The sequence below is a fragment of the Rhinolophus ferrumequinum genome, chromosome 11 (assembly GCF_004115265.2).
Source record: "Rhinolophus ferrumequinum isolate MPI-CBG mRhiFer1 chromosome 11, mRhiFer1_v1.p, whole genome shotgun sequence".
Lineage (NCBI taxonomy): Eukaryota > Metazoa > Chordata > Mammalia > Chiroptera > Rhinolophidae > Rhinolophus > Rhinolophus ferrumequinum.
The window spans coordinates 14,109,836-14,136,254 of record NC_046294.1 but is presented as its reverse complement, the minus strand read 5'-3'; the positions used below and the strand labels follow the sequence as shown (position 1 = coordinate 14,136,254).

Here is a 26,419-nt window from a genome sequence, read left to right as displayed (position 1 = left end):
TTGACGGTAATCTACTTTGAGTAGCTGTGTGACCTTGAAGAAGTTCCTTAACCTCTCTGTGTCTTAGTTTCCTTATCTGTAAAATGTGGGTAATAATAGTACTTACCTCATACATGTAAACTTTTAGAGCAGTGCCTGCCTGCTACATTGTGAAAAGAGGGTGTACAAAGATGAGTAAGATAATCTTTCCTTTTGGAGCACCTAGGTAGGTGCTCAATAAATATTAGCTGCTATTATTATTACAATACTTTTAGAAAAATAGGATATACATATGTGGCAGCCTTGAAAATGTGCCTTTATGATCTCCTACTGTGGGGAGGAAAGGGTAATTGACTCCTAACCCCAGCTCTGAATCCAACATTTTATTCACTGAGGTCGCACTTCCCACAGGCTGCTCCCAGCCAATGACGGATGGCACAGAATCATTTCTAGGAGCTGTGTGACTCCTCTGACGGTGACTTTGGCTTCAGGACTCCCACTATACTGCAATCCAATTCTCTCTCTTTTTCACAAGGGTCAACCCTGCATCGTGGTCTGTCAGCTCTCCCAGCCTCCTCCGGCTTTCTCCCCATTTTCTCCCATGGGCGTTTCCCTCAGTATATCTTTTGCAAGTCGGATCCTGTCTTGGTGTCTGCTTCTCAGAGAACCTGGACTAAGACAACATCCAACAGTCACTGATACCATCTCTTTCAGCCATGAGGTTCATACACTTTCTTTGAGCCTTGGCAAAGGCTCTGATATATGACTCTTTCCATGGAACTTACTAATCTTATTTTTTTGTATTTGCTGATATGCACATGATATTTACTTGTCTTACTGCCAGACACTTTTTTTTTTTTTGGCTTTTGGATGAATCCTGATAAGCAAAGATATTTTGAGTATAATTAGTGAACCTTCCAAATCCAACCCTATGCTAGGAAACATTACTATTATAATAAGTTAGCAGAAATCCTCTTCGGACTTTATTTTAAAGATTTATGGGGGAATATTGGGGAACAGTGTGTTCCTCCAGGGCCCATCAGCTCCAACTTGTTGTCCTTCAATGTAGTTGTGGAGGGCGCAGCTCACTGGCCCGTGTGGGAATCGAACCAGCAACCCTGTTGTTCAGAGCTTGTATTCTAACCCACTGAGCCATCCGGCCGCCCTCTTTAGACTTTAACATGCTTGGGTTGTTGCAGAAAAGAAGTGAAATAAGATATAGATGTTATGCTGACTTCCTTTGGAAACTAGGTTTATAATCTACAAAACTGGTCACTTTAAAATAGTAATGAACATATTCACAAAATCATCTCTTTCCTTTCTTCTTTTTTCCTTTCCTTCCTATTCCATCTTTCCTTCATTCCTTCCTTCCTCCCTCCCTCCTTTCCTTCTTTTCTTCCCTTTCTCTATATAATGCAAGGAATGAATATGAGTATAAAAGTGTCCCTCCCTCAGGCAGCTTATACCATAGATGGGTTGATGGGACATATTCAGAAATGACTGTAACACAAAGTGACAGTGTAATAAGTGCCCTTGTAGAGTGGGTGAACTGTGCGTATGCAGCTGTGTTGGTGCTTTCCCAGTTTGGCCAGCAGCTTCTCAGTCATGGCAGGGGCTGCAGGTCCCTGGGTGGCCAGTTCTGGGATGTGCCTTTGGGAGTTCCGGAAGTTCAGCCTAGACTCTGTTTCTTCCACCTTTTCAAGGAGTCTGTAAGCTATTTAATAAGTGTAATAAATATCCTTTTGTTGAAAAAAAAGAGCAAGTGAGTTCTAAGGCATGTTATCCCCGACCCTCACTCACCCTCATTTCTCCAAGGTAACTAAATTGCAGGTTCTTCAGGGTTTTAAAATAGTTCTGTAAATTTTTGATCTTGCTTATCATTTATATATTCAGGTAATATTAAAATCTTTCCTCCAAATGCTGTCCAAAAGCTGGGGATCACTTTTACTTGCACAAATACCCTGTTTCCTAATTGAGTAATCTTAGGAGGCTGAGTAGGTAATTAAAATTTAAAAAGTGATAGTAGTGGATCAGAAGAGACAAATGATCCATTAGTTTATCTCTAGTTCATCATCCTGTTTATATCCTTCTGAGCAGTTATCAGACTTATCTTGTTTATCTATTTGTATACTCAGTTATTGTATGTTTCTTACTAGAGGAAACCGTAAGGGTAGGCTTATTCTCTTAGTATCACCAAAAATCTAGCACACTGCTTGGCCCAAGTTAAGTGCTGAATTGTTAAGTGAGTGGTCTGCTTTAAGTAGCAGGATAAATTTTCTTTTAAATGGGAGAAAGGAATTCAGTTCAACAAATAGTTATTGAATTCCTACCATGTGAGAGACGCTAGGCTTTTTTTTTTTTGCCTCTTTTCCATGGATGAAAAAAAAGGATGATTGATTCAAATCTGCCCTAGATCCTTTTGGCTTTAAACTTTGATTACATCTAAGGTTAGTTTCTTGGTTAACACCATAGTTCCTATGTTTCGGTTACCCAATGATAATATTTAATCCATTTTTTAAAATGGTACTTTAAAAAAGAAAGAAATCTTATACAAGTTGAGGGCATTTCCATGAGATGCCGTTCTTTCGTTGGGCAGAGAAATATGCTTTCATTAAGGCTGGAATTACTCTTACAAACGAATCCCTGGGTCCTCTGTGTTGGGATCACCCTTGTACCACTTCCTTAACGGCCTTAGGAAATAGCTCATTCTATGATTGGAATTTCAAGTCAAAACACATTTATCTGAGCAGAATTTTAATGATTTATCAAAGAAAGAAGGGATTTTCCCAAACACATCTGAATTTACCAAATTACTGATCCCATTAGCTATGTTTTCTCTTAAGCACCTTTTTTTTTAAACAAAGCAATTACTGCTGAAATCATCAAAAGTATTTTTCATAAAAGCTTTTGCCTAAGTTTTGTTTGATTAGCAGGAACCCAGTAAAAGTAAATATTGTTTGAGAAGGCACTTTCCAGAGCCCTTTCTTTTTCTTCATTGAATTAGCTTTTTAAAAGCACTATTCTTTGGAGAGAGTAAGAGCCTTTTTCCAGCTGTCCTATTGTGTAGCTCAAGGTCTTGTTAATACTATTATCTGGCCCTGAGATTACAGGTAATTGTGATAAAACACAAGCTTTCAGTTTCTGTAATCTCAGACAGAAATCTGTTTGTGCCCCAGGCCTTCATATCAGGTGTTTGTTAAATTCAGACTTCTCTCACCTGGGATAGCCTCACTGGCCCCCAGTAAACAGAGGTATGTGGCAGCGGTAGGACTGTACGAGGGCCTTGTTTTCTTTTTCTTTTTTCTGAAATCATGTGGCAGAACTCCCGTGGCCAACTTACATACAACATGCTCTAAATGGGAAAATTATGTATTTTAAAATAGGCATGTTTGAGACAATGACACTTTTGAATGTGACTAAAGGCCACATGTCTCTGGCTTTGCTTGTCAAATGGAGAGGCTGCCAGAACCACTCTGCTCCATGGTTCTCATGCCCCAAAGTCCTGCAAATTGACACGTAAGTAGGCAACACACAAAGACGCTCGGCCCATTGAGAAGTAAGTTTGGACGCTTGGGCTGGCCTCCTTTCTCTCTGTAGAGTTCTTTCTAGCTTCAGTTCTTCTGTCCCATCTTAGTTTTTCAGAAAGGAGAGATTAAATGTGTCTGGTATGTCAGCATGTTAACTGCACAGGCAACATGAGGCGAGCGCTCAGGCCACTGTTCAGCCTGTCATATGGAAGGAATTGCCTTTCAGGGGAGATTATAATTGTGTATGTAGCCACACAAATGCACATTCTGCCTGGAGGAAAATGCATAGAAGAGGAGGCCTGATGCTGCCACTCAGGCTCTTTGTGGAGGGCTGCATAAGAAGCCCGCACTGGCATAGTCACCTCTTTTGGGTTTAATGAGTCATCTTTTTGTGTGATGCCTACTTCAAAAAAAAGAAGAAGAAGAAGAAAGAGAAGGAGGAGAAGGAGGAGAAGGAGAAATCTTCCCCAAGCAGTTTGCTTTTATCGGCCTTACAGCTTTGTCTAAGAGTTTTGTACGTTCCTGATGACATCATTTACAATGCCAGTGCACAGACAGTAAACAAAAAATAATGTAGCTTTCGGGCATCTAGACAAAACTGAAATAGTTGAAATAGTTCAATTTAGAGAAATGATAATAAGCTTTATAAACAATGAGCACATGAGCTTAAACAACAAGCCTGACCCCAATCCGTTTTGGAATGTGATACGTTGAAAGATGGCTATAAAGAAAAGTGGGAGCTTGACACTGTTGAAGTATGTGCAGTTCAGACTTGAGTCCATGGTGTTAATCCCAAGCAGTTATGTTCTAGTTAGTGGATAAAATACAGCCTACCGTGTGAGTAAGTCATTAAGCTCCTTGAGCCCTCACATTTCACCTTTAAGAAGGAAAAGGTAATATTGCCACCTACCTCACAGGAATGTTTGTAGATTGAAAAGATAAACATGTGGAGATCTTTATAAGGAAGGTGTTTTGTAAATAGATAATACTATTATTCTTCTCTGTGATCAAACTTCCCCAGCCAATGGAGTTGATAAAAGCTACCTCACAAGGGGTTAAGAGGATGAATTAATGAACATAGTCAAGTGTTTTAAAGTAAACTAATGAGACCTAAAATTGATCATCTTTCTAGATAATCCAAAAACCACCAAACCTGATGTTTAGACACATGATTAACTTATAAAGTCTTATATGTTTAGTGCAGTCAATCTTTTGCCTTGTCTTCAAGGGTTAACATGGGAGAGAATGGTGACTGTATAGTTAGAAGAAAATAGGTAGGTTAGATCTTCAGGGAGAATGACCCTGCCTTTTTTCTCTTCAAGGTTATGCCTACAAATAGCTTTTGGAGTCTTGTTAATCTTTGTTGCCATGTCTGGACATAGGGACTGTTTTGACCTTTGCTCTTCCAGTAAATATTTATTTTTGATCTCATATTTCTAAAGGAGAAACAGACTTAAGGAAAAGAAGTGGTTGATTTGTCTCACATTGTGAACTTTTTCTTATCACATTTCCTAGTGGTTAAGAGAAAATCACTATTGTTGAAGGACCTGACATTGGCTCATCAGCTGGAAAGTTCTTAAACTCAGCCAAGTAATAAAAAGAGCTTTGGTTGTTATCTTTAGAGAAGGTACACCAGAAAATAATTTATATTTTTAAATGACAAAATTATCACTGACATCTCTTCTTCCATTTCTGTTGGTATTATCATAAGATTTTAGGCAACAAAACCCGAGAAATCCCCTCAGGTAATTTTACAGGTTCAGAATTCCTTTTGTTGCCCAGTATGTGGCATTTGGGTAATTTCACTTCCCAGATTTTATTTTCTATTAGGTGATGTAAAGTGGGAAACACTATTTCATTTCGATTCCAAACCCGTAGGCTGAGATCATTTCTCTTACTTTTTGTTATACAGAGGTAATATTCCAACTTCTAAGTACAGCCCCCCAAATGCTGTCCTAAGTGAGAAGTGTAGTCAACTAGATGCTCTTGGTATGCCAGCTGGAGTCATTCTCATCTTCAGGAGGACTTGAGCTGGACCGCACTCTCCTCAGCCCCCAAGAGAGACCTGTGAGGTAGACACCAGACTGATGCCCACATTTCCATGAGGAAACAGAGATTAAGGTTCTGTAACTTGCCCAGGGTCACAGAGCTAGTAGATGTGGAGGTGAAGCTTGAATGAAGTTTATCTGACTCGGAAGCCTGTCTGGTTAGATGCTTTGCTTTCTTTTCGGTTCTGTTATTTCTATGGACCTTCTTTCCTATTGAGTTCAATAAGGAGGAAGTGTCAGAAATTGCTATTTGAACAGAAATTTCTATAGAATATGTGATATATTCCCTAGATTATTTCGTATAATATGTAGAACATAATTTAACATTTTCTTGATGATGTGGTTTCATTTTTTTAAGACATCCTTTATTATATTGTACTGTAGATATGTTATGACATATACTCGTGAAGATGGGTGTCAGGAAACGGGCTGATCTGCTGTTATAAAAAGACACTCTCCCCACCCCCCGGGCAATAGTTCATATAAGAGAGAACTTTATTTCTATCTAACTTAACCTAAGTCCAGTATGTGGAAGGCAGGATTTGCTCTAGGGAGCCATCATAGGATTTCAGGCTAGCAGAGCACCCATGCCACTTGAATCATGGTTTCTGAAGATGCCTCTGCTGTAGCCATTTCTAGCCAGTATAAAGGAAAAGGAGAAGGAGTGATCCCAGGGCAAACACCTTTTAAGCAAGTCAGGCAGAAATTACGAACATCGCTTGTGCCCACATTTCGTAAGTGAGAACTTAATAAAAGGCCCCAGCTGATTGCAGAGGAGCCTGGGAATTGAAATCCAACCAAACAATCATGTGTACAAGAAGAAAAGGAGCATAGATTTTGGGGGGTGCAAACAATAATCTGTCATACTTACCGTGTTTCCCTGAAAATAAGACTGGATGTTATATTAATTTGTCCAAAAGACGCATTAAGGCTTATGTTTAGGGGATGTCATCCTGAAAACTCATGCTAGGGCTTATTTTCTGGTTAGGTCTTATTCTCAGGGGAACACGGTATGTACAGTGGAAACGTCTCTCCCACTCAAGGTGAGATGTATTGGTAGGTAGCTGCTTGTCCTACTCATAGACAAACACGGATATACTGGTGGGTGTGTGACTTTTCCTCCCTTACCTCTGTCTCCGAAAGTACAGAGGTATTTCATCCCTAGTCCCTCTTCTTTCCTTTTCTGCCTCTTTCTACCACTGAGCTTGGTTGCTCCCTTTTTAATTATTACTTTTTTCTTTTTTAACTCTGTGTCTCCTGTCATGTCCCTTGTATCACGTCTTTGTGAACATTTCCAACTAATCAGAATAATCCCTTTCTATGCTTTAGTGAGCACATGTAATATTAGGATTTTAGTTATTTATAATTATGTTAGTTGCTGGGTGTTGGGGGTTACTTTGCTGCCAGATAAGAGTTTTATTTTGATTGGGAGTTAGTAGAGACCCATCGGAGGAACCTAAATCTTGTCTCCAGAGAGTTAGTTTTACAATAATAAAGATAGCTATTTTCCTAGACTGAGAGTGATTGCTAAGAGATTTAGGAGAACAAGGAAAGACAATAGGTCGGCCAGATTGGTTTCCAGAAGTTTGGTTGATTCCAGAAGTTTGGTTGATTGAGGGGGCAGATAGCAAGAGTTGAGAGAGTTTGTGGTTTTTAATTTTCTAGATGGGAGAGACTTGAGTATGTTTATAAGCTAAAGGAACGGGAGTCATTGTAGAGGGAGAGAGGGAAAATCCAGAAGAAGGAAAGGATGGTTAAACTGATGGAATCCGTTTTCAGAAGAGGTGGGAGGGAATTCTGGGATCAGGGGCAGAGGAGCAAGATGGTTCTGGAGGTGTGAGTCAGGGCTGTGTTTATCCATTAGGCATTATAGGCACTGTGCCTAATTTATAATCTCTTCTGAGAGCTTTGAAAATATTTGAGATCTAAAAAGAAATTTATTGACACTAAAATATGGATAAATGTTTAATTAGGTATTTGTAAAACCTAAATTATAAGGTCGCTTTTATGGACAAACATTTTATTATATTTGAAAGCAATTTATAGGTAAGATTTTTCTCAATTAACAGAAATTCCCAAGCAAGAAATCAGATCCTAAGAGGGTCTTAAAATGACTCTACAAGGATAGTACTCTGCAATAAAAAAGAAGGAAATCCTGCTATTTGCGACAACATGGATAGACCTTCAGGGCATTATGCTAAGTGAAGTAAGTGAGAGAAAAACATAATCCCACACATAAGTGGAATCTAAAAAAAAAAGAAACTGGATTCATAGGTATCATAGATCTAGAGAACAGATTTGTTGTTGCAGGGACGGGGGTGAAATGGGTGAAAGTGGGAAAAAGGTACAAATTTCCAGTTATAGAATAAATAAATCCTGGGGATACAACATACAGCATGTTGAGTTTAGTCAATAATACTGTATGGTATATTTGAAAGTTGCTAACAGAGTAGATCTTAAAAATTATCACAAGGAAAAAAATGTTTGTAACTTTGTGTGGTGATAGATGTTAACTAGACTTATTGTAGTGATCATTTCTCAATATATAAATATTAATTCATTATAATTTAAATATTAAGTCAAAACTAATATAATATTACATATTAATTATATCTCAATAAAAAAGAAAGAGGAAAAACCCTGACTCTACAAGGAATAATTGTATTTGAGTAACAGGGAAAGTAAGAATGGTGAAGGACAGAGTTAAACTTAGAAATGGAGCTGAAAGTTGATGTTCTTTACTTGACCACCTTTTCTTTCTCTTTGAAGTAAAAAGGTTATCTCCTTAGACTTAGGGAAACAGAAGCAAAAGGATTGGGAGAGCAAAGAAAGTTTGTAGTAGTTGCTGCAGGAAAGATAGCTTACTAGGCACAAGTACAAGAATTCTGAGCAGCATTAAGACATTTGAAGTAACGATGCATAAATAAATCCATTGAAAAAAGAGGCAACAAAAAACATTAACAGGAGCAAAGTTGACTATGGAAATTGGCAAAAGAAAAAAAAGTATTGCAAAGTAATAATTAGATGAAACAATTGAAAAACTTTTAGGAAAACAAGATGTCACAAATAAATGGGTAAGGAGAGGAAAGATCCAAATAACACAAAAAATTTTAAATTGAAGTTTATTTTTATTAGCTACGAATTTTATCAAATAGATCTATAAGAGTTTTAAGAAAACACAGCAGTACCATACACCACAAACTTCTCATCTCAAGTTCTACTCCTTACAGGAAACTACTTTCCATTTTTTTTTACCGTTTCTTTTGATATTTTGCTGCATATTTTTAAATAACATCCTTAAACTGCTCTTCTTGTGTTTTTAGTTTTAGATATTATCTAATGACTTCCTATGATAGATTTAGTACTTTATACCCCCTAATTTACCTTCTTCCTTGCCTTCTGATAAAATTATAATTTTTGGTTACATAGTTTTTTTCTTTTTTTGGAGTTAATAATTGCCTTGTCTTTTGTGTGGTTAGTTTTTTATGAATTTGTCTCTAATTTATCTTTAAATTCTCCAACCAAAAGGTCAGTCTTCTCTCAATTCATGTAAACACATCAGGTATTCTCTAAGTTTCAATTTATTTTCTTCAGTATAAAGAGCCTGGTTGCTCTTTAAATCCTTTATCCTTATCAGGGATATTTCTTGTCTCTCTCAAGTTATATTCCATATTTCCTAAAGCCTATGTTTTTCTTTTTCCTTTTTTTATTTTTGGTTAAATTACATCCTCTAGTAGGTTTCAGAGAAAAATTGCATACAAAATAAAATTTGAGGGATATTGTGTCCCTGAAAATGTTTGTATACTACTGTTATGCTTGATTGATAGTTTATATAGGTATAAAATTCTATGTTGGAGATCATTTTTCCCTTAGAATTGTTAAGGCATCTCTCCCTTATCTTTTAGCTTTCCATGTTGCTGTTGAAAAATCTAAAGCCATTCTGATTTGTGATCTATCATGAAGATATCCATTGGTGTGGATCTTCTTTCATTGTCTTGATATCCTTTCAATGTGGAAATTCATATCTCTTGGTTCTGAGAAGTTTTCCGGATTTACATGTTTGATATTTCTCTTGTCTGTCTCTGGAATTGTTGTTACTCAGACATTGGATCTTATGAATTCATGCTCTAACTTTCTTATCTTTCTCTTTTCCATATTTTTTGGTTGTATGTTCTGTGAATATCTTTGACCTTTTCAATCTTGTTGAATTCTAAAAATATTTATTATTACATTTTAAATTTCTATTCATTTATTTTTTGTTTTCTGAATTCATGAATAGAGATTTTACCTTGCCTTCCTGATAATATTATTTGTAGTATTTTTTGTTTTGTTGTTGTTTTGTGAAGTATGTAGGCGTTGATGTAATCATCCTGTTTTTAGTAGGGTACCTTTACCTTCAGCTGTTCTTGATGTTCCTAAGTTCAAAGTCCTAATAATTCAGCCTCTTAATAGAGAATAAACCTTTAATGTTATATCTAGGTAGAGGAAGGGTATTAACTTTGCTGCACAAGGTTAGGGAGAGAACCTAGAAATAATAACTGCTTCTAATTGTAGACTTTTCACCCAACTATATTAATTATCTTGGGCTGCCACAACAAAAGATCACAGGCTGTGTGGTTCAAACAACAAAAATTTATTTTCTCACAGTCCTAGAGGCTGCAAAGTTCAAGATCAAGGTCGAGCAGGGTTCAGTTTCTGGCTTGTAGACAGTCGCCTTCACACTGTGTATTCACAGGGCCTTTCTCAGTGTGTACGTGTGTGTGTGATCTCTCTAGTGCCTCCTATAAGGACATTAATCCTATTGGATCAGGGCCCCACTCTCTGACCTTGTTTAACCTTAACTACTTCCTTATTCCACGTACAGCCATACTGTGGGTTAGAGCTTCAACATACGAATTTGGAGAGATACAAGCATTGAGTCCATAGCACCAACCTTCTGTTTTTACCTTTATTTATACTCATGTCTTCAGAAGTACTTGTATCTACAGTTCCTAAATCTTTCTGGTATTATGTAAAAGTGTGGGCTTGCTTCTTGTCATCTTTCCTTAATATAGACATTTAATTTTTTAGCTTCTTTTAGTCTACTATAATAGTTATTACTTGTTTGTCTAATTTCCATCTTCCAAAATTTTCTTAATATCTCTTGTCTGCTGCCATCCTCAACACTTTGAGTCTGTGTCTTTTTTTATTGAGATATAATTAACATACCTTAAAATTCACCCTTTAAAAGTATACAGTTCAGTCTATTCACAAGATTTTGCAACCACCAATTCCAGAACATTTTCATCATCCCCTAAAGAAACCTCATAACAATTAACAGTCACTTCCACTTCCCCTTACCCCCATCCCCTGACAAGCACTAACCTACTTTCTGTCTATGGATTTGCTTATTCTGGACATTTCATATAAATAGTTCTTGCCATTGACAAGGGAATTGATAAATTATGGTATACTCAACACTGAAGTGTTATGCTGCATTGAGAATTAATGAACAACTACTCACAGCTATATGGATGAACCTCACAAACATGATGTTGAATGAAAGAAGCCAAACACAAAAGACTGCATACCATATGATTTCCTATATATCTCAAAAACAGGAAAAATTAATCAATGTATTTACCTTTGGGGGTGACGACAGCTGGAAGGAGGCTGTAGGAGGTTTTCTAGGGTGTTGATTACAAGTGCAAATTCACATTTTTCTGTATATTATTATACTTAAATAGAACGTTTTTAAAAATGCATGGTAGTTAGTTTTTAACTTAAAAATAAGCAAGTAAAATAGAATTGAGATCCCAGAAATAGATGCTAAAGCACAGATCCATTTAGTTTGTGACAAGCTAAGTGTAACAGAAGAGTGAAAAAAATCATTAGTTGAGATGATTGGAAGGAATAAGAAGAATAAATTTATATTCACACCTCATACCATATGGTGAAATTGATTCTAGTCAAATAAAAATGTTAAAATACTTTTATAACTACAAGAAAATAATAAAGTATACTTACCCCTGAGATAATTTTATGACATAAACCAATAGTAGATATTTGAGGGCAGATAGATGTGTAGATAGAATTTGTTTTTTAAATTTCTGTAGGACAAATAACAAAGATAAAAGAAAAGTGACAAGATAGGGAAAATCATGATGAATATTGTTGTCACACAGCAGCATGCCTGTCTGTCCCCTCATACCCACCCCTAAAAAGAAAGAAGAGTCTGTGAGACTAATCCTTTCAGGGACATTGCTTCACCTTTATGCCATCTCCTTGTTTGGCTCCAAAGGATGGCTGGCTAGCCAAGGACGGGTAAGATTCCTCAAGAAAGGAACAACTTAAGACAGGCACAGTCGTGTGGGGACCACCAGGAGAATTCACGGGGTTGATAGAGGTGGGCACAGCTCCCCACCTTCCCCCGTCTAAGGAGAGCTTCTGCCTCTGTGGCTGTATTCCTTCCCACAACCTGCTTGGGAAGTGATAACATCAGTTCTTCATGTCAGTAAGTTTTCAACATAAAGGTTTTGTCCCCTGGGGAGGTACAAACAATAATTATTTATACATCATGGGACTTTCGACAGGCAAGGGTGATTGGTTTGAACCAGTTTTCTGGTATGGTGTATGAGACTCACAGACCGTAGTAAAAACAATGCTATTTCCTTGTATGTGCATCAATAAAAGCCACAAGGTGGCCCGATTCGGGGCTCTCAGTCCTTTCTAGGGCTCTGAGACCCTTGGCCCCTGTTTCAAAACTTCTTGATTTCTGTTTCTTTCTTAACCCTTCGCCACCCCTTCTCGTTCTCTCACTGCCATGTTGCGCTGGACACGACAGAATATGATAAATAAAAGGTAATGCACGACATGTACAGAAATTAAATGGTACCAATTTATGTCACAGTGGCAAGCCTCTTTAAGACAAGTTGTCAAAGAAATGACTTAAGAGTTTGTTCATGTGCAATATTCTTTGTAAAAGTGAAAAATTAGAGTCAATCTGCATGCCCATCAATAAGGAAATGGTTAATAAATTATGGTATTTCTACAATGTCTCTATGCAGCCATTAAAAAGAATAGAAAGTATTAAGTGGAAAAATAAGTTGCAGAATACGTATAGTGTGATTATATTTTTGTATAAAAACAAGTTAGTGAACATTTGCAAATATATGTATGATCACACATAGAAAAAGCTCTGGAAGGATGTAGAACAATCTGTTAACAGTGAATACTCTGGAAAATTGAATTAAGAGAAAGCTTACAAGTGAGGAAGCCTCACTTTTTACTTTATACCTTTCTGTATTGTTCTATTACATTCATGTGTTGCTTTTACAATTAACATTTAAACTCCACATAAGAGGAAAGATAACCTAAGTAAATACTGTATTCAGGTTCACCAATAATTTAAGCTTTGCAAATTGAGACATTTTTGAGTTAGTTAAGAAGTTTTATATTTGTATGTCTACAAAGGAATTGGTTTCCTTTTCTTGAAGGTGTTACCGTTTTTCTGGAGAGCAATTTGGCAATACATAACAAGAGCCATAAAAATGAGCATATCTTTTGATCCTAAGGCCCTACTTCTGGGAATGTATCCATGGAAGTAACTCAAAAGAGAAAATAAATTGTTTGTATAAAAATATTTATAGCCACATTGTTTTTTTTAAAAAAACTGGAAATAATCCAGAGCCAAACTGAGACAGATAAATACAGTGGAATATTATATCACTAAATAATTCCTGAGAAGACTGTTTGTGTGTGTGTGTGTGTGTGTGTGTATGTGTATGTGAAAAAGCATGGAGGAATGAAAGGAGAACTTTTAAAAAGTAGAACTCCAATATAAATTGGTGTATACATAATGAAGATGAGAAGGGACCACAGAGATATGTAAATTCTTGCTATTTTAAGATAAAGGAATTCTGTATTTAATGTATGTAATGTTTTAAAATGCAATAATAATACTGATCTTTTAACTTAAAATATATTAAACTAGATGAGCTAATAAGATTGCTATCAGCTCCATGCTTTTTACAATCTCAAGAAAATGAAAGTCAAGTTTCTTTGATCTTCTTTCTCTAGCACCATTCAAATTCTTCTCAGTTTAACATTTTCCTTACACTAGGGCCATTAACGAGGCTTTCTACTGGGTTATTTGGAAAGACAAAGTGTAAATTCAGAGAAGTAGAAGAGAATGTGGTGATTTCATTCTCCATGCTATTTATATTAAACATTATATTAATAAAAGCAAAAATTCACTTCAGCTTCATCAGTCTTTCTGGAGAGTCAAGTCTCCTTTCGCCCATGACCTACTGAAGAAATTAAGTTGGGACATGAAATACCTTGCATAATGTCCCTCGGAGTCATCTACAGAACAAGGATTAGAAACCAGGTCTCCCACAATGAGACCCTCTTGATTAGGCTGTTGAGCCTGGGTCCCTGTCCGTGGGATGGCATTGCAAGGCTGGGATCGATTCACTGTTTAAGACCTGGACTGGAGGTCAGTTCATCTCTCCCTGATGAGTCAGATTATTTGAGCCTTCTGAGTTTTCGGAAGAAAGATTTTTGAGAATCTGATTGTCTCTTGCTCAGAGGCAACCTCTGCTCTGCCTATAGAGTAGATCTTTATTCAACAAATTACTTTTGCTTAAAAAAAAAAGATTTCTGGAATCAATTACAGAAGTGTCTTGTACCACCAACAGGTGGAACTGGATAGACTCTGACCTAGATTGTCCAAAGAGCAGTGGCCATTAGAAGTTCTACTACTTTGTTACCTCTTACTTCATGTGCTACCCCTCATTTATTCATTTTCCTCTCTAGTGCAAAATGCAGGATCTGAGTAGGAAGTGGTGCTGTCATCAGATCTAAAACTGAACAGAATGTTTCCTCAGTTGGTAAATAGAAAAATTAATTTTAAAACATCTTTATGTAAGTTCTGTGAAATACCAAGACGTTGATTTATAGTCTACTTTGCAATCATGATGTTTATCTTTATATCAATTTATTAGTATTAATCATAGTCATTTTAAACTTTCTAAATTTCTCTAAGAATTTTTCTAATTCTATGATTCAGTGGAAAATATTTCTATTCGTGAAGTTAAAGTTCAAGTTCAAGTTTTTGCCTTTCCACTTAGGAGTTGTATGACCTTGGGCAATTTCTTCACTTATAAAAATGGAGATATTATCCTCAGCCTTATCTGACTCCCAGGTTGGTTGCAAGGTTCAATGAGATAATGTATGTGAAAGTATTTAGTAAACTATTGTTCAAGTTATGAAAGTCATTAAGACATTTACAACAATGGTAAGCAGTGAAGTTAGCAGTATTATCTCTTTAAATGCTCAGATAGTGTCTGGAAGCGCTCTGTCCTATCCTAGCATGCACCTACCTCAGTGAATAGGCCAGTGAGCGTTTTGGTTGGCATATTAGTTTGATCCCTTCATTTATTTTGTTGGGAAAATATATAGGTGCTTTATATTGACATTAGGTTTGTCTGCATATTACAGAAAAACCTAAAATAGCATGCTTTTAAAAAGTTAGAAGATTATTTCTCTTTAGTGGAAAAGAAGTCTGAAGATAGGCAGTCCACGGCTGCTATGGTATTTTCCAAGGTGTGATCAGGGACTCTGCCTTCTTTTTCCTCCAATGTCCTAACCATAGATTCTATCTTTTACCTCATGATCTGTGAGGACTGAAGGAGCTCTCTATTATCCCCTGGGGTTAATAAGAGACGGCTTATTTAAGTGCTTTCTAGAAGAAAGTGGTTATATTTTATAACTTAATCATATGACTGAAGCCTAGCTGCAAGAGAAGCTGAGAAGTAGGATCTTTATGCCAATAGACATGAGCCCAGGTGAAAATTGGAGTATATTTGTAAGGAGGCAGAGATTGCTGAGGTTGGCAACTAGCAGTCTTTGCCACAGCATTATATAAATGTATTGATGTTTGTTTTAAACTTCCCTCCCCTCCCCTCCCTGACACATGTGTGTGCACGTGCGTGTGCACGCACGCACATGCACACACACACACACACCACACCCCTCACATTCATATATGCACTGCCTATTTCATTTTGTTTTCTGGATAAATTAGTCCCCTTCAGTGATCCTGTGTCCAGGAATTCTTTAATGGTGTCAGTACATGTGATTGATGCCAACTTTGAGGTCATTAAGCAAAAGGATCTGTGGTCTTTTTTCAAATCAATCAGTTGGCCAACAGTATGACTACGTGTGTGCTCAGCACTGTGCTTAATACTGCAGAAGATACGTGAGGGATAGAATACAGACCCTTCCTCCTTCATTTGGTCTTATTGAATAGAGAGCTATCATCCAAATGCCCAAGAAAGGTATCCAGCAATCATCGTATATTTCCTCCCATCCTTTGCCTCTCATATCCAATCAACTACTGACTTTCATTGATTTTTCTTTTGTTTTGATCTGTTGCTCCCATTGCTGCCTTATTAATGCACTCCTTTATTATCTCTGACCTGGACTATTTCATCAACTACTTTACTTGTATCTGTACTTCTAATTTTTCTCCTTCCAGTCCAATACTTTTTCCACAGTGTTGTCAGAATGCTCTTTCAGATACAGCAATCTGATGGTCACTCTCTTGCTCAAAATCCTTCAGTGGTTTTCCAAAATCTGTTGTCCGATAAGACCCTTTATGACAGTGATGATGTCCAGCCTTATTCCCTAGCAATACTGAACTGTTTGTAGCTTTCCAGATTTACCATGCTTTTCACCTCTTCACACTTCTGCGTGTGCTGGTATGTCTGTACTGAATAGCCTCCCTCCGCTTGTCTACCTGGCAAATTCTTTCACATCCCTTCTCAACTTAAATGTGTCTCCATTGAAACTCTTTCAGCCAGGCAGACATAGGCACTCTTTCTCTATACACTTTTCACACACCTCCTTCTTTATCATACTTATTGTAACACTTAATTTGTATGTCTGCTTCTTCAGTAGATGGTAAACTCCTCGGGGACAAGGACAGTGCTTAGGTATTAAATAATTATTAAGCAATAAAAGGAATGTTTTCAGTTGTAACTTAGTTGAGGATACTAACAGATGAAACAAGTGGGACACTTAAGTCAGTATGCACTCAAGTGCTGTGTAATAAGTAATAGGAGTTCAGGAAAAAAGGAGATCACTGGAGCTTGGAGGAATTAGGGAAGCAATCAAAGAGAGTATCTCCATTGGGAGATGTAAAGTGATTTGAGCAGGGAAAACTAAACATTCTAGGGACCTATGTATATTTTTTATACTCACAATGTTTGTATAAAGAAATACTTTTAATGTCAAAGCAAAGTACTATGTTAAAATTTGAAAAATACAGTGTTGAGTAAACAAAAATGGAAAAAAAAAATGAGAAAGGAAAAGCCATAGAAAATGCGAGAGGTATATTGGATTAGTTTTGAACCCTCTTTTCTTTAAGTTTTTAGTTTCTTTTACTTTTTAGCTTTTTCTCATCTTTGAGGAAATCAAAGTTCCAATGTATAAATGCCTTATTAATACTACTGCATCACTTATAAAAATTCCTATTGTGTTGTTTCAATCTGCAATCTTTTAAAAATGTGTGTACATATACAGGATTAATAAATGCATATACATGTTAAGCGAAATAAGTCAGATAGAAAAAGCAGAGAACCATATGATTTCACTGATATGTGGTATATAAATCAAAAACAAAAGAACAAGACAAACAAATGAGAAACAAGAACTCAGAGAACCGACAATAGTTTAGTGGTTACCAGAGGGTAAGGGGGTGGGGGGTGGGAGATGAGGGTAAAAGGGATCAAATATATGGTGATGGAAGGAGAACTGACTCTGGGTGGTGAACACACAATGTGATTTATAGATGACGTAATGCAGAATTGTACAACTGAAATCTGTGTAACTTTACTAACAATTGTCACCCCAATAAACTTTAATTTAAAAAAAGCATATATATACACACACATATATATACACACACACATACTTTGACTATGTAACACATTCACAGGTTCGAAAAATATATAATAAGGCATATGCTGAGAGGAATTGTTCCCACCTTGTCCCGATTTACCCCTCCCCCCTCTTCCTGTGCTCTGTAGATAACTGTTTATATTTTATTCAACCAGCTATTTTAAATCCATATGATATGATTATGTTTTGATTGTCCAAATTTCTAATACTATTGAGGTTTGTCATTTTTTTCCCTGAAATAACCTCCTTTACTTTTTCTAGAATACTCTTTTTCTGCCTTTTATCATAAAAGCATGTAATAATTAGCTTCCTCTGTCAACAAATTAAGGGCTCAACATAATCTAGTAAGCTGATTATCAGTACTTAGATTATCTTCTAGTCAAGCACTATATTAAAGAAAGTTAACTCTTTATTATACTTGTTATCACTTATCATGTCACTGACATTGTACTTATGTATCATATCACACATCACTTTTATTATAGGACATGAAAATATTTATAATTGTTCCTGGATTATCATTGATTTTAAAGGCCTGAATGGACTCTCAGTAGGATAAAAGAAGCCTGGATAATATAACTTATTATTCCATTTTGAAAGTTACCTGCATTCAGAGAGGATGCAAAAATATTTGCAAACCATTCAATTGTTGCCATGATTTATTTTGCTTGCTTTGTTTAAGGAAAAACTTTGGCAATATGGTTATAGATAGAAATATGGAGAATTTTAAGGCTGTATTTGAGCAAGCCCAAGAACTTTCCATCACTGGATCAAGAGGGAAAAGAATGAGGAAAGACTTCAATTTCTTTATCTGTAAAGCTATGGGAGTTGGATGATTGATCTTAAAGTCCTCTCCTTAAGCTTTTGTAATTCAGGAGCAGTAGTGAGAATACAGTGTTGCCCCGAAAATAAGACCTAACCGGAATATAGGCCCTAGCATGATTTTTCAGGATGACATCCCCTGAACATAAGCCCTAAAGCATCTTTGGAGCAAAACTTAATATAAGACCCAGTCTTATTTTCGGGGAAACACGGTAGTAACGAAGTGACTTGCTACAACCAAGAGAGACCAGTGGGACAATCTGTGAGAGAACATAAGTGAATTCAGGTCCTGTTGAAGAGGAAGAGTGTGTTCCATGGAAATTGAAGAGGACAAGGGATTTTCAGGTCAGAGGATTTGATGGGTCATAATTGTGAAAGAATTCCTACCAGGTGCTCCTGGGAAGAGAGATGTGGGTTCTGGGTTTGTGGTTTTTTGTTTTTGTTTTAACATGTAGGCCATGAACTCCCAGGGGAGCTATAGATGACTGAATCTATGAGTTTCTTGAATGCTCTAAAATACAACATATTAAATTATATACAACATATTAAATTATATCCATTTTTCTGTGAGAAAGCTTCTGTAGCTTTACTTAGATTTTTATCATGACTTAACAAAAAAGCTGTTCAATCTTAAAAATGAATGATAAAAACTCCAAATGATTAAAATGGAAAAAGAGTGACACTTTAGTGGTCCTTCAGTGGGTGAATGTGGGCATTGTCGTATTTTCTGAGAAAGCTAGATTTCAATCACAAAAGACACAGAAGTATGGGGTGAGAAAAACATAGAATGGAGAAGAATTTGCCACCAGACAGTTTTGAGTCTTGGCTTGCCATTATTAGCTGTGTGACCTTGGGAAAGTTAATGAACTCCCTAAGCCTCAATTTCCTCAGCTGTAAAATGGCGGTACTAAGAATCTACCTTGAACGATGGTTGTGAAGATTAAATGAGGTAATGCAGGTTGAGCATATAAGTACAGTGCGTGGCACATTGTAAGTATTAGGTAAACCTCTCCCCACACAAGGTTTTACATTTTCTATCTTTATTTTAAGGCCCTTATTGTATGTTTCACTTTGAAGGACTGGTCCTCAGGACGTCCATGTTCAGAGAACCACTCAGCGATTCTCACACTCAAGGAGATCATATCATCTTAAGTGGTTTGTTCAGAGGTTCTTTCCTATGCAGATTTGTAAGCGGGTGTGTAGTAATCACACATGGGACTTGTTGCCTGGCAGCACGTGTCCCTGAGTGGTCGTACATGGCTTGCATTGTAATATCATCAGTGCAGGGACCAGCTGGCTGGACCTGTACTGCCACATGGGCTAGGGACTCCATTCCTCAACCAAACAGCCGCCAGTACGAGGGTTAACAGAAAATGACAAGCCAGGCATGGGCGAGGGAGGCGCCAGCGGAGCAGCGGGATGGCCTTTGATTTGCTTCTGTTATTTGCATGTCTTTCTTGTGATGTCTGTGAAATGTTCAGAATGACAAAGTTTTTAAAAGACCTGCTGACTCCGCCTGAAAAATGTGAAAAACCTCCCGTTTAGAGACCTATTGTGTCCAGCTCGCCGGCATTTGCGATATTTTTTCCTTCATTTTTTATTAATGCAAACATTTGCATGAAGACAGAACCTTTGTTTCTTAAAGAGTTCATCTGCTCCTGCTGCTCACTTGCCCTGCCGTGCACGAGCACAACAGATCCTTTGTTACACTGTCAGCAAAGCTGTTTATGAACGGTGGCTCACCGAGGGCTGCTTCCTGTGCTTCCATTTTGTCTAAGAAGAAAAAAAAGAAAAATAGTTCTTGGGAGTGAAAAGCATTTGGACTTTCTTTTATTCAAGTCCTGGATGCTGAAATGACAAGAAGCCCCCAAATTTGCGAGGAACTGGTAATTGCATTGAATGGCATTCTTTCATTTTACCTTGAACATAATGAAGCTCTTAGTAACAATGGAAGGAACAAGTGCCTTCTCATTGGAATAGAGAGAAGGAACAGTAAAAAGGCGACAGAAAGAGGAGTTGAGAACAGGACAAAAGTGGCTTCCTGTCAGAACCCTAATATTGTAACAGAATGTGCTTTGGTGCTTAGTGTTTCCCACCTAGGAGGCACAGTTCTAAAATGGTTGAGTTGAATAAAGAATAGCCTCACAGTGTATAAATAGTGATACAGTTTATGTATTCATTTAGTAAATATTTGAATGACTGCTATGTGGAAGACGCTGAATGGTCCTGAGTGTTCAAGGGGGTAACAGATAAACCGGTCACTTACAAATCAACTGTGCAAAGAATTGTGGAGGACACTTGTTTGGTGTAAATCAACCACAGCCTCAACCTATGTGAAATAAATTGTATGTATTTATTCTGATTAAAAAAAAAGGATAAACCAGTCACAGTACCTATCTGACTTTAAGGAGTAGGATAGAAATAACAGAAATAACTCTATATTAAGGTAGAAATGTAACAGATAGCTATACAGCAGAAATAACTCTATGTCAAGGTAGAAAATGCCATCGGAAATATTAACACAGGTGTTCAGGGAGTTCAGGAAAAGGAAGATTGCTTCTGGCGGGAGAGAAGCAGGGAATGTTCCACGAAGAAGGTGGCATTCCAGTTGAGCCTGGCAGGAAAGGTAGGCTTGGATGTTGCAACATTCGTAGGAGTGATGAGTCAAAGATTATGTTGATCTGGTAAAAATATAGTCCAAAGTATATTTTTATAGGGTACTTCGGTGTTTTACACCATGAATTTAGATGACACATTCAGTGTTGGCATGAGTTTTCTATGTAAACTATACTAGGGCCTCTCTGTCTAGCCTATGCCGTTCCAGTCACTCACCCCATATGTCTTTCTGCACTTTGGCCTAGGCTTCTGGAGCATCTATAAATATCTACAATAGCATCCTTTATTTTCATAACAAAAATAGAAACTCAAAGGGATTACTGAGCATGATGACAGCCATACCCCATAAGGAGGGTACAGACATAATTCTGCGTGGGGATTTGACACACGAGACTCTCATTTGAAAAAGAAGCCCCACCTTCATACAGAGGCAGCATCCACCAGAAGAGAGAGGGTCAGGAATTCTAAGCCCATGAATTTTCAGCGGCCCTCAATTAGAACTCTTCTGTATCTTTCTGCCATTAGACTGAATGAGACCCTGCTCCTGCTGTTACATGAGTGGTTGTGAGTGCCAGCTAATTTTTATGAAATAGTTTGAATGTCAAATGCCAAGTAATTGATGTTACTGCATGAGTACCTTGTTGCAGTAATATCACTAATCCATAACATTCGTAATTAAATTGCATGTGACCAACTATAATTGCTAATAATCTATAAATGCCTGGTTTGCCCCAAAGGCTACAACCTTTGACGACTATATAACACAATTAATTTTCACCATTGAACTTTAATACTTCCCTGCCTGACATGACATTAACGAGTGGTACGTGGTTTACTCAGTGTTTGTCAATTTATAGGTTTTTCTGTTTGTTTTTTTTAACCTGTAATACTTTCTGGAAAATAGTTTTGTGAATGTTTATGGAGTTGATTTGATAACTATCCTGCTCTATGAGTAACTATTTTTGCAAAGTTATCGTCATGACAATTATTACTTGGGTTTTTCATGTGTCCCATAGATTGTAACTGTGGGCAACTTAAGTGTTACTTTATATTTCTCTGACGTTCAGGCAGTACATTTTGTTATGGTCAGCTAGCTGAGTGTTTTAAATTTGGACTTCTGTAAAAGCTTCCTTAAAAAATGCAAGACACCAACCTACTAATTCGGAATGATGAGATTTAGGCTGTAAATACTACAGCAATAGGATTTAAGCACTTAGCCGTAATTGACATCCCCAAAATATCAAAAAACACCAGTTTTAGGAAGGAAAGGGAAGAGGGAAGGATTAATGGTTGACCAGAGACTGTTTGAATGTCAAAACACTCAGCTTTGCACAGCTGTTAATTTGTGCAGTACCTTTATTGGCTGAGGGAAGTAAACATTAGCTTTTCATTCCCTACTTTACATAAAGATCTTTAATCACCTGTAGTTTTCTGGTTGTCACAGGTGATGTGATGTGAACACGTGTAATGCTTTGTTTGTCACTGGCTTGTCTATTAGTGTTTAAGTTTGACTAGCTGTATATAGCACACTTTGATGGTTTCGATGCCCAAATGCAATGTATTAATTTTGTCGGTTTTATAATTAGCTACTAATGTAAAAGGTCTTAATTTTTAAATTTGTTCTTAGAAAATTCCATTTGATACTTGTCATGCTGCATAGCTCTTTAAGGGCTGCAATATAGTATAGAACCAGAGGCCTAGATTCAAATCTTGTCTCTGCTGCTGACCAGCCCTTACCTTTAGGTCAACTACATGGTTGAGTCTTCTTCTTCTTCCTCCTCTTCCTCCTCTTCCTCCTCCTCCTTTTCTTCTTCTCCTTCTCCTCCTCCTCCTCTTCCTCTTCTTTTATTCCTTTTCCACTTCCTTTTCCTCTTCCTCTTCTCCTCCCCCTTCCTACTTCATACAATGGAGATGAAATAAAAGTACCCATTTTATAGGATTGCTGTGAGAATTACATAAATTAATACCTGTGAAGTGCTTACACATCAGTGGGAACTGGGATTGGTTTTCAGACTTTTCTGTATTGTTTGAATCTTTAAAATAATTACATGTGTAATTAGAAATAAACATTTAAAAAAAAATTTAAAGATCATGCCAATACTTCAACTGTCTGATTTACCAATTTAAGCTTCTTTTCTGGTATTAACAGTAGAGAACTAGTGATTTCTAGATAATACAGTGTTAAATGGGATACACTGTAGGTTTTTAGATTTTTCTTGTTTTTATTTTTGTTTTTGAGAGGTAGTTGGTTGTAGTGAAAGGGCATGGACTTTGGAATCAAATCTAAGTTTGAATCCTAACTCAACCATTTAAGACTTTAAGCAGGTTTCTTAACCTCACTGAACTTCATAAAAGTCTATTACCTACCTCATTGGGTTGTATAAGGGTTGCATGTGCTAGTTTTTCTCATTTCCCCATCTCCTTTGGTCAAAGGAAATTGGTCTAATGTGGTCTAAGATCAAAGATGGTTGTGAATGGGTGATAATATATTTCACCAGAATATACTGTATCCCTAGATCAAGACACACCAGTCAAGACAGAGGATGTAAATAATTAATTTTAGAAGTCTATTAACTTTTTAAACCATTAATCTATCTCTTTGTACTTCCCAATATCAAATACTATATCATATTAGTGATTTATAAATGATATTGAACTTGAAGCTTCTTAAGTTTACATTACAGGCTGTTAGTTAATAGCATTACTTTTCTTATCTCAGAGAACAGTCTTGTTTTAATTTATTTGTGCCAACCAGCATCTGAATCTCAGAGGCTTCAAAAACCAAAATGAGTCTCAAAAGTACTCTGGCAAGGGAGGAAAAAGTCAGATTTAAAGTTGAATAGATGTGTATACTCTGCTTTTCTCCTACACTGCTGTTGCTCTTGGGTACATCTATTAACGTCACATATAGTACTAACTCATGTGAATAGTTTTCCAGTGAGACTTGTTTATTCTACTGTAGGGACTCTGTATTAAATAACAACAACAACAACAATAATAATAATAATAATAATAATAATAATAATAATAATAATAAAAGTCTAACTAATGTTGTAGGTGGAAATTCTAGGCCCCTCAAGCAAGAATTACCAAATGGGACCCCTTATCATTTAATTGCAAAACAAACATCTAATACTTTGATGGTATTTATGCTTTGGAAGGGAGTAAAAAGAAATAGTTTTGGACTTTCCCCATATAAATTAGGGCCTCCTGAGTAGCAGTTAATAAGTGAATGCTTCCCACAAGTTTAAAGGCTCTAGCTGAAATGGGTGTATGATTATGTGTATTATTATATGTGTAGGGTTTTAAATAGCCCAGGAATTTTTGGAGATAATCTATAAACATCCTTGGTTGGATGAACAGAACTTTACATTTAAAATGAGTAGGGGACTATGATAGGTTGGTCTCTTGGTGTTCATCAGTGTTGAAAACCCTATTGTCTTGTGAGTTTTGTGATGTCTGGGAGGGGAACATAGTAACAACTAATTATAACAACAATAATAAAAATACCTACCATTTACTGTGCACTTGCTATGTGCCAAGCATTATGGTAAGATTATTACATACATTATTTTATTTAATCCTCACCACAACCTTAGGTGCTAGGTACTACTCCCCAATTTTATAGAAAAGGGCAGAGAGATTAGGTAACTTGCTTAAAGTCACACAGTTAATAATTGCCAGAGCTAGAAATCAAATCCAGGTCAGCCCATGTTTTTAACCCTTGCAGTAAATTGCTATGCCATTTTAATCTGTAGACTTAGTGTGTAGCAATAATAATATAATCATTAATATGTTCCCTTTTGTATATATGAAATGTTTTCTAAAGAAACTGTTTCTTATTAGACGTATCATCATTAGTATCATACGTACCCATTTTAAAGCAGGAGTGCCTGTGGTATAAAGAAAGAGATTAAGCAATCAGCAGGAGGTGATTCAACAGCACCAAGAAGTTTCTGATCCACAGTTGCCTTCAGTTGAGAGGTTCATGTAAAGATCATATGTGTTTACTCATATTTCACTTAGATTTTTCAGTGAACCATGTTGAAGTTATAAGTGCTTATCTCAGACAGCGATACTATCTGAGCAAGACATGGACGCTTGGGCCTTACTTAGTGTGATTTCAGAACAATAGAGCCTTACTGGTACGTGTTAGAAAATGTACTTGATCCTGGTCTTGTGGAAGTCGGAGCAAAGCAGAAGAGAAAAAGCCAATCTGAAATGTTTTTCCTTTTCCAAGAGGGCAGCTAAGGTGCCCAGATATCTTTGCCCTCCAGGGATGCAGGTGTGCAGTTTTTATTCTTTAATCATTCACATAAATTAAAGCCTATTCCTTTGCATTTAAAAAATAATATAAAACGACACTCTCCATGTTTTATTGCCAGGCATAGAGCTTTGAACTTATGTCTCATTGAAGTTTGATAAACTGCAAGGATTTTCCAGGGTTGGGTAGTACACTTAACCACAGAGGGAACATTGGACTGATAAGAGCTGCAGGTGAAGGAAACCGCCAGGGAGCCACAATTAGAGAGAGCTCTTTGCACTGGCCTGTGTGAAGTTCTCCGAGGGAGGAACCTTTCCCTGCCTCCTCTTCGCTTCTTCCTTTCTCCCACAGATGAAAAGAGCACCAGGGCTTTCTGTTTCCACTCTGAACGAGGGACGGGTGGGGTGAATACTTTGTGGTGGGGTGGGTCTTTGTAAGAAACTGAAATTTGGGGACACGTTCTAACTTCATACAAATGCGGATTGACACGCACACCTGTGCAGGTGGGGATTGGACGCTCCCACACGTCACGCACACATGTGAATTCACGTAGAACCATCTCTCAGGTGATTTTACATTCAACATACACCCCTGCCTTTGTGCTGTGTGCAAAATAAAGATCCCATTTACCTCCAAAACTGATTATAAAGTGTCAGTGATGAGGCAGTACAGTGTTAAGAGCATGGGTTCTTGGTATGAGACAAACTTTGGTTTGCATCTTGGTTTCTCTTTTACTAACTGTGTGATCTTGAGCAAGTTCCTTCAGTTCTATAAACCTCAGTTCTCGCATGTGTAAAATGGAAGTAATCAAAATACCTATCATAGGATTGTTGTGAAGACTAAATAAAATAACGCGTATAAAACAATTAGTACGGTATTTGGTATATTGTTGGTCAGTAAGTTATACAGGTGCTCAAAATTGGTAGCTATTATTGTCATTATATGTACTATTAAACTCTATAAACATCTGATTGGTTGATGACTATTAAACAGGTACAGTCCTTTGTCTTTCTTTTCTTCCCTTCCGTCCCCACCCCCCCTTTGTTGTTGTTGTTATTGTTGCAGTCTGTTTTCCAGAAAATTCCTCCTTTCTTTCTAAGAGGACAAAAGTACTTTGATTCTAATTGCTCTGAAAACATTTCTCCCTTAAAGTGCTTTCACTTTGACTTTTAGTCCTTGGAGCTAGGGAGGAGAAGTAGCAGGATTTGCTTCTAAGTATG

The 26,419-nt window shown here is 37.0% G+C and overlaps 1 protein-coding gene across 4 annotated transcripts in view; it reads left to right on the top strand.

The window, feature by feature from the left end:
- CSTPP1 (centriolar satellite-associated tubulin polyglutamylase complex regulator 1) overlaps positions 1-26,419 on the top strand; it is a 159,134-nt gene that overhangs the window by 5,514 nt on the left and 127,201 nt on the right. Inside the window, exon 1 of one of the 4 annotated variants that reach the window (XM_033119516.1) lies at positions 20,046-20,205. The exons of the other annotated variants lie outside the window; for them this stretch is intronic. The gene's annotated coding sequence lies outside the window, so the exon portion shown is untranslated. Of the gene's footprint in view, positions 1-20,045; positions 20,206-26,419 lie in introns of those variants that run through there. 4 annotated transcript variants of the gene reach the window in all.